The sequence below is a fragment of the Delphinapterus leucas genome, chromosome 5 (assembly GCF_059928025.1).
Source record: "Delphinapterus leucas isolate spDelLeu-1000000601 "Yukka" chromosome 5, BTC_Dleu_Yukka2, whole genome shotgun sequence".
In the NCBI taxonomy this organism is placed as follows: Eukaryota; Metazoa; Chordata; class Mammalia; order Artiodactyla; family Monodontidae; genus Delphinapterus; species Delphinapterus leucas.
In genome coordinates, this window is record NC_143133.1 from 105,705,618 (window position 1) to 105,717,897 (window position 12,280).

General features: G+C 37.6%; 1 protein-coding gene across 25 annotated transcripts in view; it reads left to right on the forward strand.

The window, feature by feature from the left end:
* FBXW7 (F-box and WD repeat domain containing 7) overlaps positions 1-12,280 on the forward strand; it is a 204,475-nt gene that overhangs the window by 27,097 nt on the left and 165,098 nt on the right. For 16 of the 25 annotated variants that reach the window (XM_089912342.1, XM_089912363.1, XM_089912344.1 and 13 more), the window contains exon 1: positions 1-12,280. This exon is cut by the window's right edge. The exons of 8 other annotated variants lie outside the window; for them this stretch is intronic. The gene's annotated coding sequence lies outside the window, so the exon portion shown is untranslated. One more of the 25 variants, XM_089912343.1, reaches the window with a different exon arrangement.

Genomic DNA, 12,280 nt, shown 5'->3' on the forward strand with positions numbered 1-12,280 from the left:
CTCTCTCTCTCTGTCTTCCTCCTTCCCTTCCTTCCTTTGCCATTTTATAGGTGGCCAGAGTCATAAGCCCAGATCCCTTAAAAATCTTTTAAAAATGTTTGTGGGACATTTAATTCTTATATCAGGTGACTAACTTTGTTGCTTCTCTTTTTTTAATATAAATTTATTTATTTATTTTTGGCTGCATTGGGTCTTTGTTGCTGAGCATGGGCTTTCTCTGGTTGGTGGTGAGCAGGGGCTACTCTTCGTTGTGGTGTGCTGGCTTCTCATTGCGGTGGCTTCTCTTGTTGCAGAGCACGGGTTCTAGGCGCCCGGGCTTCGGTAGTTGTGGCACGTGGGCTCGTTAGTTGTGGCTCGCGGGCTGTAGAGTGCAGGCTTAGTAGTAGTGGCGCACGGGCTTAGTTGCTCTGTGGCATGTGGGATCTTCCCGGACCAGGGCTTGAACCTGTGTCCCCGGCACTGGCAGGTGGATTCTCAATCGCTGCACCACCAGGAAAGTCCCCGTTGCTTCTCTTTTGACTTAGGAAACTTCTTATAAAAATTTATTGCATACTTGCTGAAAATGTCTCTTAATATTGTCCACTTTTTTATTTGAAAAAATTTCTACATAAGAAACAGCTTTTTAATTTTGCTGTACCACAGCTAATTGTGATTATTATTCCTATTAGAATTTGTGGATTATCTTCTTCCAGTCTCACTTCACTGTTCTAGTGATAGTACTAACTTCTGTGTCTCTCCTTCATTGTGCAGGGGTAGAATGCCTTTGTTTTAATTTAAAATTTTTGTTTACCCCCACCACCCTTTTGTCCATTTGTTTTTTTAAAGTTAAAGGAAACAATTATATTCGAAATATATTAAAATTTAAAAATTAAAGTAAAAATTAAAATGAAAAAGTATCTCCATTTGGTTATCAATTATGATATACATAGGCATCACTGCAACTTGTGTTCTTTGCAAAAAAAATTAAGTAAATGCTTTACACTATCATTACATTGGTATGTAGAAAAAAAGTCATTTCAGTTGAATAGTTAATTGATGCCGCTGAGATCACAACAATACAGTTTTCTTTAATAGGAAGACATTTTACATGACTTCAGCTTTTAAATTTAGATAAAATTAATTATAATTAAATAAAAATTCAATTCCTTGGTAATGGTAGTCAACATTTCAAGTGTTCACTAGTCACGTGCAGCCAATGGCTGTTGTATTGGAAATTAAACTTTGATAGTTGGTTATATACTGTATACTTCCAGGTCTGGAAATGAAAGCCTTGAGAGTTGGTTATATACTTGCTTAAAATATTTTGGTGACTTGAGACCAAGCATTATAGTCTTTTTTTGATAATGCTAATGTTACAGGAGCAGTACCAAGAGGACTTAAGAATCAAGAACCCTGGAAAGAGTTGCTTAGGACTACAGGAATACCTTGTTTTTGTTTTGCACTTTGCTTTATTGAGCTTTGCAGATATTGTGTGTTTTTTTTTTAAACAAATTGAAGGTTTGTGGCAACCCTGTGTCAATCAAGTCTGTTGGTGCCATTTTTCCAACAGCTTTTGCCCACTTCATGTCTATGTGTCACATTTTGGCAATTCTTGGAATATTTCAAACTTTTTCATTATTATTATATTTGTAATGGTTATCTGTGATCAGTGATCTTTGATGTTACTATTGTCATTGTTTTGGGGCAACACAAACCACACCCATGTAAGATGGCAAACTTAATTGATAAACGCAGTGTGTTCTGACTGTTCCATCAACTGGTCATTCCCCCATCTCTCTCCCTCTTCTCAGGCCTCCCTGTTCCCTGGGACACAACAATATTGAAATCAGGTCAATTAATAACCCTACAATGGCCCCAGTGTTCAAGTGAAAGGAAGAGTTGCATGTCTCTCACTTTAAATTGAAAACTAGAAACAATTAAGCATAGTAAGGAAGACGTGCTGAAGCTGAGATAGGCTGAAAACTAGGCCTGTTGTGCCAGTGCGCCAAGTTGTGAGCAAAGGAAAAGTGTTTGAAGGAAATTAAAAGTGCTACTCCAGTGAATACACAAATGATAAGAAAGCAAAACAACCTTATTGCTGATATGGAGAAAATTTTAGTGGTCTGGATAGAACATCAAACCAGCCACAATATTCTCTTAAGCCAAAGCCTAATTCAGAGCAAGGCCCTAACTCTCTTCAATTCCCTGAAAGCTGAGAGAGGTGAGAAAGCTGCAGAAGAAAAGTTTGAAGGTAGCAGAGGTTGGTTCATGAGGTTTAAGGAAAGAAGCTGTCTCCGTAAAAGTGCAAGGTGAAGCAGCAAGTGCTGATGTAGGAGCTGCAGCAAGTTATCCTCAAGATCTAGCTAAGATAATTAATGATGGTGACTACACTAAACAACACATTTTCAGTGTTGATGAAACAGACATATTGGAAGATGCCATCTAGGACTTTCATAGCTAGAGAGGAGAAGTCAATGTCTGGCTTCAGAAAGCTTCAAGAGAGTCAGGCTGACTCTCTTATTAGGGTCTAATGTAGCTGGTGAGTTTCAGTTGAAACCAATATTTACTTACTATTCTGAAAATCATCAGGCCCTTAAGAATTATGTTCAGCCTGCTCTACTGTGCTCTGTAGATGGAACAACAAAACCTAGATGACAGCACATCTGTTTACTACATGGTTTACTGAATATTTTAAATCCGCTGTTGAGACCTGCTGCTCAGAAAAAAAGATTCCTTTCAAAATATTATTGCTCATTGACAATGCACCTGGTCACCCAAGAGCTCTGATAGAAATGTACAACAAGATTAATGTTTCTGTGCCTGCCAGCAACATCCATTCCGCAGCCCATGGACCAAGGAGTAATTACAACTTTCAAGTCTTATTATTTAAGAAATGCATTTTGTAAGGCTAAAGCTGTCATAGATAGTGATCCCTCAGGTGAATCTGGGCAAAGTAAAGTGAAAACCTTCTGGAAATGATTCACAATTTTTAAATGCCATTAAGAACATTTGTGATTCATGGGAAGAGGTCAAAATATCAGCATTAACAGGAGTTTGAAAGAAGTTGATTCTAACCTTCATGGATGACTTTTTTAAGGGGGTTCAAGCCTTCAGTGGAGGAAGGAGCTACAGATTTCTCTTGCTACAGAAATAGCGAGAGAACTAGAATTTGAAGTGGAGCCTGAAGATGTGACTGAATTGCTGCCATCTCATGATAAAACTTGAACGAAGAGTTTGCTCCTTATGGATGAGCAAAGAAAGTGATTTCTTGAGACGGAATCTACTCCTGCTGTGAAGATTGTTGAAATAACAACAAAGGATTTAGAATATTACATAAACTTAGTTGATAAAGCAGCAGTAGGATTTGAGAGGACTGACTCCAGTTTTGAAAGAAGTTCTACTGTGGGTAAAGTGCTATCAAACAGCACCACATGCTACAGAGAAATCATTTGTGAAAGGAAGAGCCAGTCGATGTGGCAAACTTCACTGCTTTAAGAAATGGCCATAGCCGCTCCAGCCTTCAGCAGCTACCGTCCTGATTCAGTCAGCAGCCACCAACACGGAGGCAAGTGCTTCCACCAGCAACAAGGTTACAACTCACTGTAGGCTCAGATGATGGTTAGCATTTTTTAGCAATAAAGTATTTTTTAAAAAATTTATTTATGCATTTATTTATTTTTGGCTGCATTGGGTCTTTGTTGCTGAGCATGGGCTTTCTCTAGTTGGTGGTGAGCAGGCGCTACGCTTCGTTGAGGTGTGCGGGCTTCTCATTGCAGTGGCTTCTCTTGTTGCAGAGCATAGGCTACGGGCAGGCGCGCTTCAGTGGTTGTGGCACGTGGGCTCAGTAGTTGTGGTTCGCAGTCTCTAGAGTGCAGGTTCAGTAGTTGTGGCTTGCAGGCTCTAGAGCACAGGCTCAGTAGTTGTGGCGCACGGGCTTAGTTGCTCCACAGCATGTGGGATCTTCCTGGACCAGGGCTCGAACCTGTGTCCCCTGCACTGGCAGGCGGATTCTTAACCACTGTGCCACCACGGAAGTCCAGCAATAAAGTATTTTTTGATTACGGTATGTACATTGTTGTTTTAGACATAATGCTATTGCACTCTTAATAGACTATAGTATAGTGTAAACATGACTTTGTACTGGGAACCCCGTAAATTCGTGAGACTCACTTTATCGTGATGTTCACTTTACTGCGGTGGTCTGGAACCAAGCCTGCAATATCTCCGAGACATGCCTGCATTTGCATTTTCTTTGTGGCATGCCTCATAGTCATGAAAAATTAAAAACATTTCAAACATTGTTTATGAGTTAAAGGATATTTAGTAATAAAATACTTGGACACACGTATTATATATGAAGTCATGGCCCGCCCGCCTTTTATCCTCCAAGTGTTCTGCAGGAGTACTTGGAGAGGGGGAACATGTCTGTATTCTGAAAACTATTTCATCACTTCGGTGAAAGACCAAGCAACAACAAAATTAGGGGAGTTATTTTTTTTAAGTGCTCTCTCACAAAAAATTAACATTTTATCTATAGAGATCTATAGGGGTCTCATCAGGTTCACAACAGATCTTTAAATTATGAAATTTAATTTCAGTTGACATGGACTGTGGAAAGATTGTTAACGGAGCTTAAGTATTTAATATTCTGAGTTTGGTTAAATATGAAAATGTTTTATTAAGTATCCCTCAACTCATTTGTGGTTCTTAAATTAGGAGGGGCCGTATCTCAACTAGTTATAGCACCAACCTTTTTTCTTTTCTTTCCTTTCTTTTCTTTCTATCTTTCTTTCTTCCTTCTTGTTCTTTTCTTTCTTTCTTGTTTTCTTTTTCTCTTTTGTTCTTTTCTTTTCTTTTTTTTTTGCTGTTGTCTTCTGAACAAGCAGTAAGTTCTCCAAAGTTTCTGATTTTCCCAAAATAAAGGAATGACAATGTTTATTCATTCTCAGTTATGATCTGTGAATACAGGGGGATGTCTAAAGACCTGTTTTAAAAATCAGAGGAGCAAGTCTGAATAAAAAGGGAAATGAAACTTGTCTTAATAGAATTTGTCCATTAGATTGTTTCCAAAATTTGTTCTGTAGAAGTAGTCACTAGCGATGGTCCTTGAAGAATGCTTTCTGTGATTAAGTTTGAAGAAATACTATATACCATAATAATGGCCTATTGAAGATTCACGATGCACAGTGATATAGTAAAGACTCTGGGACATCTTACAAGAAAGAAACTTGCTAAAGCTTGTTTATCCTGTGTTTCTTAAACTTCTTGGACAATGGAACTCCTTTTTTATTTGTCAAACCTGTCTATCCTATGAGAAATGCTGCCCTCTAGAGGCATAAATTCAATTGCTCTTGAATTTGAGTACCATAATGCTGCCTCATCTTAGTATGTAGAAGTTGTAACAATAAATAGTAAATACATAACAAAATAAAATAGAAAAATCTTACTTTGTTGAATTTTAATAAAATTTAGGGAGATGGAACAGCAATTTAAAATATATGCTCCTCTTTTTATTGGACATATGCCATATTTATGGCTGCTAATAATCTTTTGAATACATTTTCTTTATTTAGGGAATTATGAACACAAGGCAAGTCAAGTCTCCAAACACCATAAAGTCTCTCTTGCTGTCAGAAGTCATCTTCCCTGTCTTCTTTGAAGACTTGTAACAATCTTGCTTATGAAAGTTACCATTCAGGGGGAAGCCAGTTTCCTCATAGCCCTTCCCATAATTCTCATTGTTTCCAGATCTGTAACTGGAGTCAGATTGTAGCATGCTGTACTTTTGGATAGTCAAAATGAGAAGAAGGGATTATATATCAACTTAAAATTTTTTGCTAACATATCAGAAAAAATTTCAGGAGTATGTGTAGACGTGGGTTCTGATGATGAGAGGGAAACATGCTTTTACATTTGGCTCAGAGTATTGGCATGGTGCAATTACCAGAGCTTCTCAATTCATTATTCCAGCTCAAGCAGCTAAGAGAGGTAATTGTTTGTTTCTTTGACTGATCTCAACATTGGCCTATACTAATGAACTTGAATGCCTGTGAACTCATGGTATAATGTAGAGGAAGAAGTCAAAAGATTAAGGGTCAGAGGACTGATGGAGTGGATTTTTCATTGTGCCTATTCACCCACCTCTTTTATTCTGTCTCCACTATTATCCACTAAGAGGTCCAGAAGACACTTTACTCACCAAGGTAATGTGGAATACGTTGAGGACAAATAGCAATAATTGCTGTTGTCTGTAGGTAGGAGACCTACCTGCATTTAATTTAATTTAATTCCATTGAAATTGTCTTTTTGATTTCAGATGGTGGGAGTCTAGGGTGCCTCTAAATTTCACAGGCAAGGTGGGCATCATTTCCATAAGGTAGCATGACCCGCATGATGATGAGAGATGCAGTGACCTGAATGCTTCTTTTTGGCTGTGGCTAAATGATCATGGGATCTCTAGAGCTAAAGTAGATGGGCGGACCATTAAGGTCCTACTAGATCTGTATAACCAAAAATTTTAGGTTTCACAAGGGAAGGTCTGAAGAGTGAGTTGTAGTTCTTCACACGGTTCCTAGACCCAGGTCAGGTCTCTAGAACCTATTAAGTTTTCCTTCTCTCTGTGTTTATGCATTTAAAAAACACTTTCATTTGTTTTTCCAGTCCCACCTCCGTTGCAGTTTTGTCCATAGGTTATAGAAGAAACCAGGAGGGTGGGGGACACGACCCAGAGATTCTGATATTGGAGCTGTGCACAATAACTGATGAGACTGGTTCTCATCGCCCTTTGAGGAACAGAGAGTTTTGTTTGTACAAGGCTTGGTTATAATCTGTCAGGCTTGAGAATCTTGTTTGGCGCTTGAAGTTTGGAATAAATGTGCATGTTGTTCATTAGCCAAGACTTGGTCTGTATTTGGTCTTATTTCAAATAACCTCCCACTGTTGGATAAATTGGTATGTTAGGAGTCCTACAGAAGGCAGAACTCAGTTTCCTAACATCCCTTGCAGCTAGGACATGGGCACATGACCTAGATTCTGTTGATCAGATGCATCTGTGGAATACATGAATTCAGAAGAGAGAATTGCAGGGTAGCAGCTCGTGCTTGGATTGCTTCTTAACGTGGATGTTGGGTGCTGAGACGTTGAGCTTTTCTTGTGGCCAGACGTTCTGGTGAGCCTTACAGTCTGAGGCTCTACTTTCATGGCACCAAGGGCTCAAAGAGTGGGAATAATTAATTGGTGAGGATACTTAGGTATTTTTCTGGTTGTTATACCTCCAAGCTGATTCTTTGCTTCTTTGCAGGGAATTCTGTGTATCATCTAATGTGTTTTAATGAATTCCTTTTCTGGTGAAACTACGGGAAATAGGTTCTGTTGTTTGTAGGTAGAAACCCTGATTGATCTACTGATTGTAAAAACTTTGTTTATTGTCAAAGTATTTTATTTTTCTAACTAAGATCCAAAAATTACCAAGCACTTGCACTCTATTTTTCCTCCCTGGAGGTGTACCATTTTTTTTTTCTACCTAGAATGCCAATTTTTGTACCTTGTGAATTGCTTCCTGTCCTTCACTGCTCAGCATGAGTTCCACTGCCTGGTGAAACCTTTCTTTTACATCGCAGCAGCCTGATGGATTCTTTCCTTCCTCTGAATTCCAGTGGCACTTGTTTAGGCGTTAAGTGCTAGTTTTTTTCTTTCTGTATGCATCTTAGCTCTCACACTAAGGGATAAGCTTCCTGAGAACTGGTAGTATACCTCTTTCTGTCCCTTGCATTATCTAGCAGAATGCCTAGCACCTGTTGGATTCAAGGTCCAGCACGGTCACTTTTATAACATGTGATTAGAGTTGCTTGAGAATCACAGTGATGCCAGGTCAAGTGAGCTGAGATAATAAACTGATTAGACTCTATCTTGGTCCTAGTGAGACAAAATTGTCTGGCCACGAGGCCCAATTTCATCTTCCTCAGGAGGTCTGAGACTTGCCTCTCGTCCCTGTTTTCATCACTAGGTGGCCGTATCTTTTAAATTACCATCTTCAAAATGTTTTATAAGTTTTTGCTTGACAGAAGCCTTCTATGTATTTCTCTCTTACTTTCTAGTTACTTGCATTGTACCCTCTGGAATTGCTGTTCATAATCAATGAGCTTACTGTTTTAAATCTCTTAAAATGAAATAATTCAAACATACAAAAACGTACAGGAAGTAATATAACAAATACTTGTGCCTCGCCTCAAGATCAAGCACATGTTAACTTTTTTCATTTGCTTTTTCTCTTCTTTTAAAATTCTCCCCTCCTCATCCTTTCTTCCCTCCTTCAGAGGTACCCATTATCCTGAAGTCCTGGTGCACCATTCCCCTGTTCTTTCACATGTAGGCTTAGTTCATTCTTTTTAACTGCTGTTTGGTATTCCATGTTGAGTGAAACTCAGTTTTATACTGAGAGATAACTAGGTTCTACCTTTTGGCAAATAGTATTGTAATGAATAGACTTGTACATAGATACCTAGTCACTGTGTAAATTTATCTAGACTAGACACCCAGCAGTAGAATTGCTGGATCACAGGGTATAGGTGCCACTTTATCTTACCAGGTAAAGCCAAGTCCACTCCAAAGTGGAGGTACTACTTTGTAGCCACCAGCATGTTTTTCCACATCTTAACGACATTTTATTTTATCTAGCTCCTAATTTTTGCCTCTCTGAAAGATAAGAAATGGAATTTCATAGTTTTCACTTCATTACTTTGATTTTTAGTAGAGTAGAACGTCTTTGCATTTTGGTCTCCTAGTCTGTGAAGCTTTTCTCAGTGTCCTTTGCAATTTTTTTTTCTTTCCTCTTAGGCGTTGGCTTTTATTGATTTGTGGCAATTCTTTTTATAATCTGGATATTAATGTTTCTGGTAATATGCATTGCAAATATCTTTCTAGTCTGGGTTGTTTTTAACTTTGTTTAAAAGTATTTGATTTGTCTACTTTCATGTCACTATCATACTGTGTTAATTACAGCCGTTTTGATATGTCTTGATGTCTGATAAAGTATCTTCTCTCTCTTAATGAATTTTAGGTCAGTTTGTCAAATTTCACCCCACCTTAAAGAAAATCCAAAAAAAACAAACCCCAAACCCTGTTTGGGATTGTGATTGGAATTTCTTTGAATTTACTGGTTTACAGTCGGGATAATTGTCATCTTATTGGATGACTGTGGTATACATCTCTATTTAGGTATTCTCTAATATTTTTCAATACAGTTGTATTGTTTTCATGAAAGTGTTCTATTAGACTTATTCTTAGGTTTTTTATGATTTTTGTTGTGAATGATACATTTTTATAAAAGTACGTTTTGTAAATGGTGGTTACATACTAGTAACCACCAGTAACCAATTAATGTGGGAAACAAATTGCTATTTGTGTATTGGTTTTGTATTCAGCAACCTTGCTGAACTCTTAATTCTAATGATAGATTCTCTTGGGTGCCCTATGTAGTTAACCATATAATCAGGGAATAGTGATGTTTTTGTTGCTCTCTAGGCTTAAGCCTCCTTATTTTACTCGTCTTATTGAGATGTTCAGGGCCCCTTACTAAAATTGCAGCCCTCCCTGGGTCTATATGAGTGTTAATGTACAAAAGAGGAAGGGGGATCTGAGTTCTAAAGTCTCTCACCAAGGGCCAAAATTCTCATCTACAATCCCTGCATATGAATTAAAAGCCAAATATATAGGTTAAGACTAGTAACCCATCCTAGGGCAGAAGCACTGTCAATTTGTAATCTTGTTAGTTTTTCCTGTATTACTGGCACTTAAAGATTTTTCTTTCATGGTAGCTAAAAGATTTATTTAAATGAATGATTTTGATTTATCCTTTCTGGATGAAGTTTTGTGGGAAGGCTTTTCATGTGATCTAATCTGATATATTGTTGGGACTAAAGGATAGCCTATGCTTTATACATTTCTGTAATTGAAATTTCACTCTGGGGATTCTTTGTGGTCTGTACTGCTGTCACCTTGGTTTTTGATGTATTGCAGTATCGTATTGCATAGCGGTTTAAGAGAACAACCTTTGTTAAATCTCTTAAAACTTCTCTGAGTTTGTTTCTTCATCTGTTGTTGTTGTAGTAGTAGTAGTATCATTTTTTCCTTATAGGTTATTGAAGGAATTAAGTAAATTAATACATACAAAGCTTTAAAACAGTGTCAATTATTGTTCTTAGCCTCCTTTTAGCTGCCACCTACTGCCTTCCTGGTAGATTCTGCTTATTTCTCTAAGACAATGGCTCATTGCTCCTATCTCCTTGTACATTCCAGGTCCTACAGTGTTCTGGATGATTTCAGCATCTGTATGAATGATGCACCAACATCCTGAGCCTCATTTCCCTGACCTCACCAAATCCAGTGACTTTCTCCTCCAGTCTACCCTATTCCTCAATCTCATGGGAATTATTATATTAATAACTGTTACATCTAGTAAATCTTTGTATCCCTTAGGGTTGTTTGATTAGCTATATAACTGTTGATTAGCCATTATAACTATTCTACCAGTTCATTTATACTTCGTCTTTTGGTCTCTCATTTTTCCAATCATCATACTTTTCCATTTTTCATATCTCTTGTTAACTAAGAGTCTGTTGTCTACTTCTTGTTCATATCTTAAATTTCTTTTACTTGCATGTATTTCTCCCAATTCTTTGGCAAAATCCCAATTCAGAATTATCTGCTTCCTCCCTTTGTAAACCACATGAATACTGCAGTCAAAATCATCTGAAAGGACATAGTTCTTTCATTATAAATTCATGATAATTAAAACCACAATGAGATATCATCTCACACCTGTCAGAATGACTGTCATCAAAAAGAACACAAATAACAAATGTTGGTGAGGATGTGGAGAAAAGGGAACCCTCATACACTGTGAGAATGTAAATTGGTGCAGCTACTGTGGAAAGCAGTATGGAGGTATCTCAAAAAACTAGACATAGAACTACCATATGACCCAGCAATTTCACTCCTGGGTATATATCTGAAAAAAAATGAAAACACTAATTCGAAAAGATACATGCACCCCAGTGTTCATTGTAGCATTATTTACAGTTGCCAAGATATGGAAGCAACCTAAGTGTCCATCAACAGATGAATGGATAAAGAAGATGTGGTGTATGTGTGTGTGTACACACACACACACACACACACACACACACTGGAATATTACTCAGCCATAGAAAAGAATGAAAATTTTGCCATTTGCAACATCATGGATGGACTTGGGGAGGGTATTATGCTAGGTCAGACAGAGAAAGACAAATACTGTATGATATCACTTATATGTGGAATCTAAAAAATAAACTAGTGAATACAACAAAAAAAAAGTGCATTCACAGATATGGAGAATAAACTAGTGGTTCCCAGTGGGGAGAGAAAAGCAGGGAGGGGCAAGATGGGGTAGAGGATTAGGAGATACAAGCTATTATGTATAAAATAAATAAGCTACAAGGATGTGTTTTATTATGTGTAAAATAAGCTACACTGGGAATATATTCAATATTTTATAATAACTATAAATGGAGTATAACCTTAAAAATTGTGAATCACTGCTGTATACCTGTTATATAATATTGTGTTTTCAACTATGCTTCAATAAAAATTAATTAAAATAATTTGTGATCTTCAACCATAAGTAGGCCGTACTACTTCTTGGAAATCTGTTGCATTACTCTTGTCAGCTGGTCTCGTCATCACTGTAAGTTTCAGTCTTCCACTCTCCTCACACTTCCTCCACTATGGCCCATCTCCTCCTCCAGAATGCTTTTCCTATTACTTTACAGTGAAATAGGAGTACCTGTAGTTGCCCACTATCTTTACTATTTTTTCTTCTTCTTTTATGTTAAAATACAGGCAACACTGCTTTTTGTCTAAGGCTCTCTCCGTTTCCTTCCCTCCCTCTGGGGTACCTTACACTGTTAATTATCTCCTCCTTCTTTTGTATATTCAGTTTCTTTCCTTACACTGGATTCTTCTCATCAATGTTTAAACATACCCAGTTCTCAATATTTAAATAACCAAAACTATATGTTTTCATAGGTACTACATTACTGATCTTTTTGTTCTCTTTCCTAGCCAGATGCTTGAAATCATTGCTTAAGTTCGTTTCCATTTCTCACCTTTGACTCACCTCTTCAATTTATTTACTCCACCAAATAGTATTTGCTAATGATACCAGTGACCTCTGTGTTAATAAATTAAGTGGATATTTTTAGACTGGCTCTTACTTGACCCTTGTGTTAGTTTGCTAGGGTTGCCATAACGGAATACCACA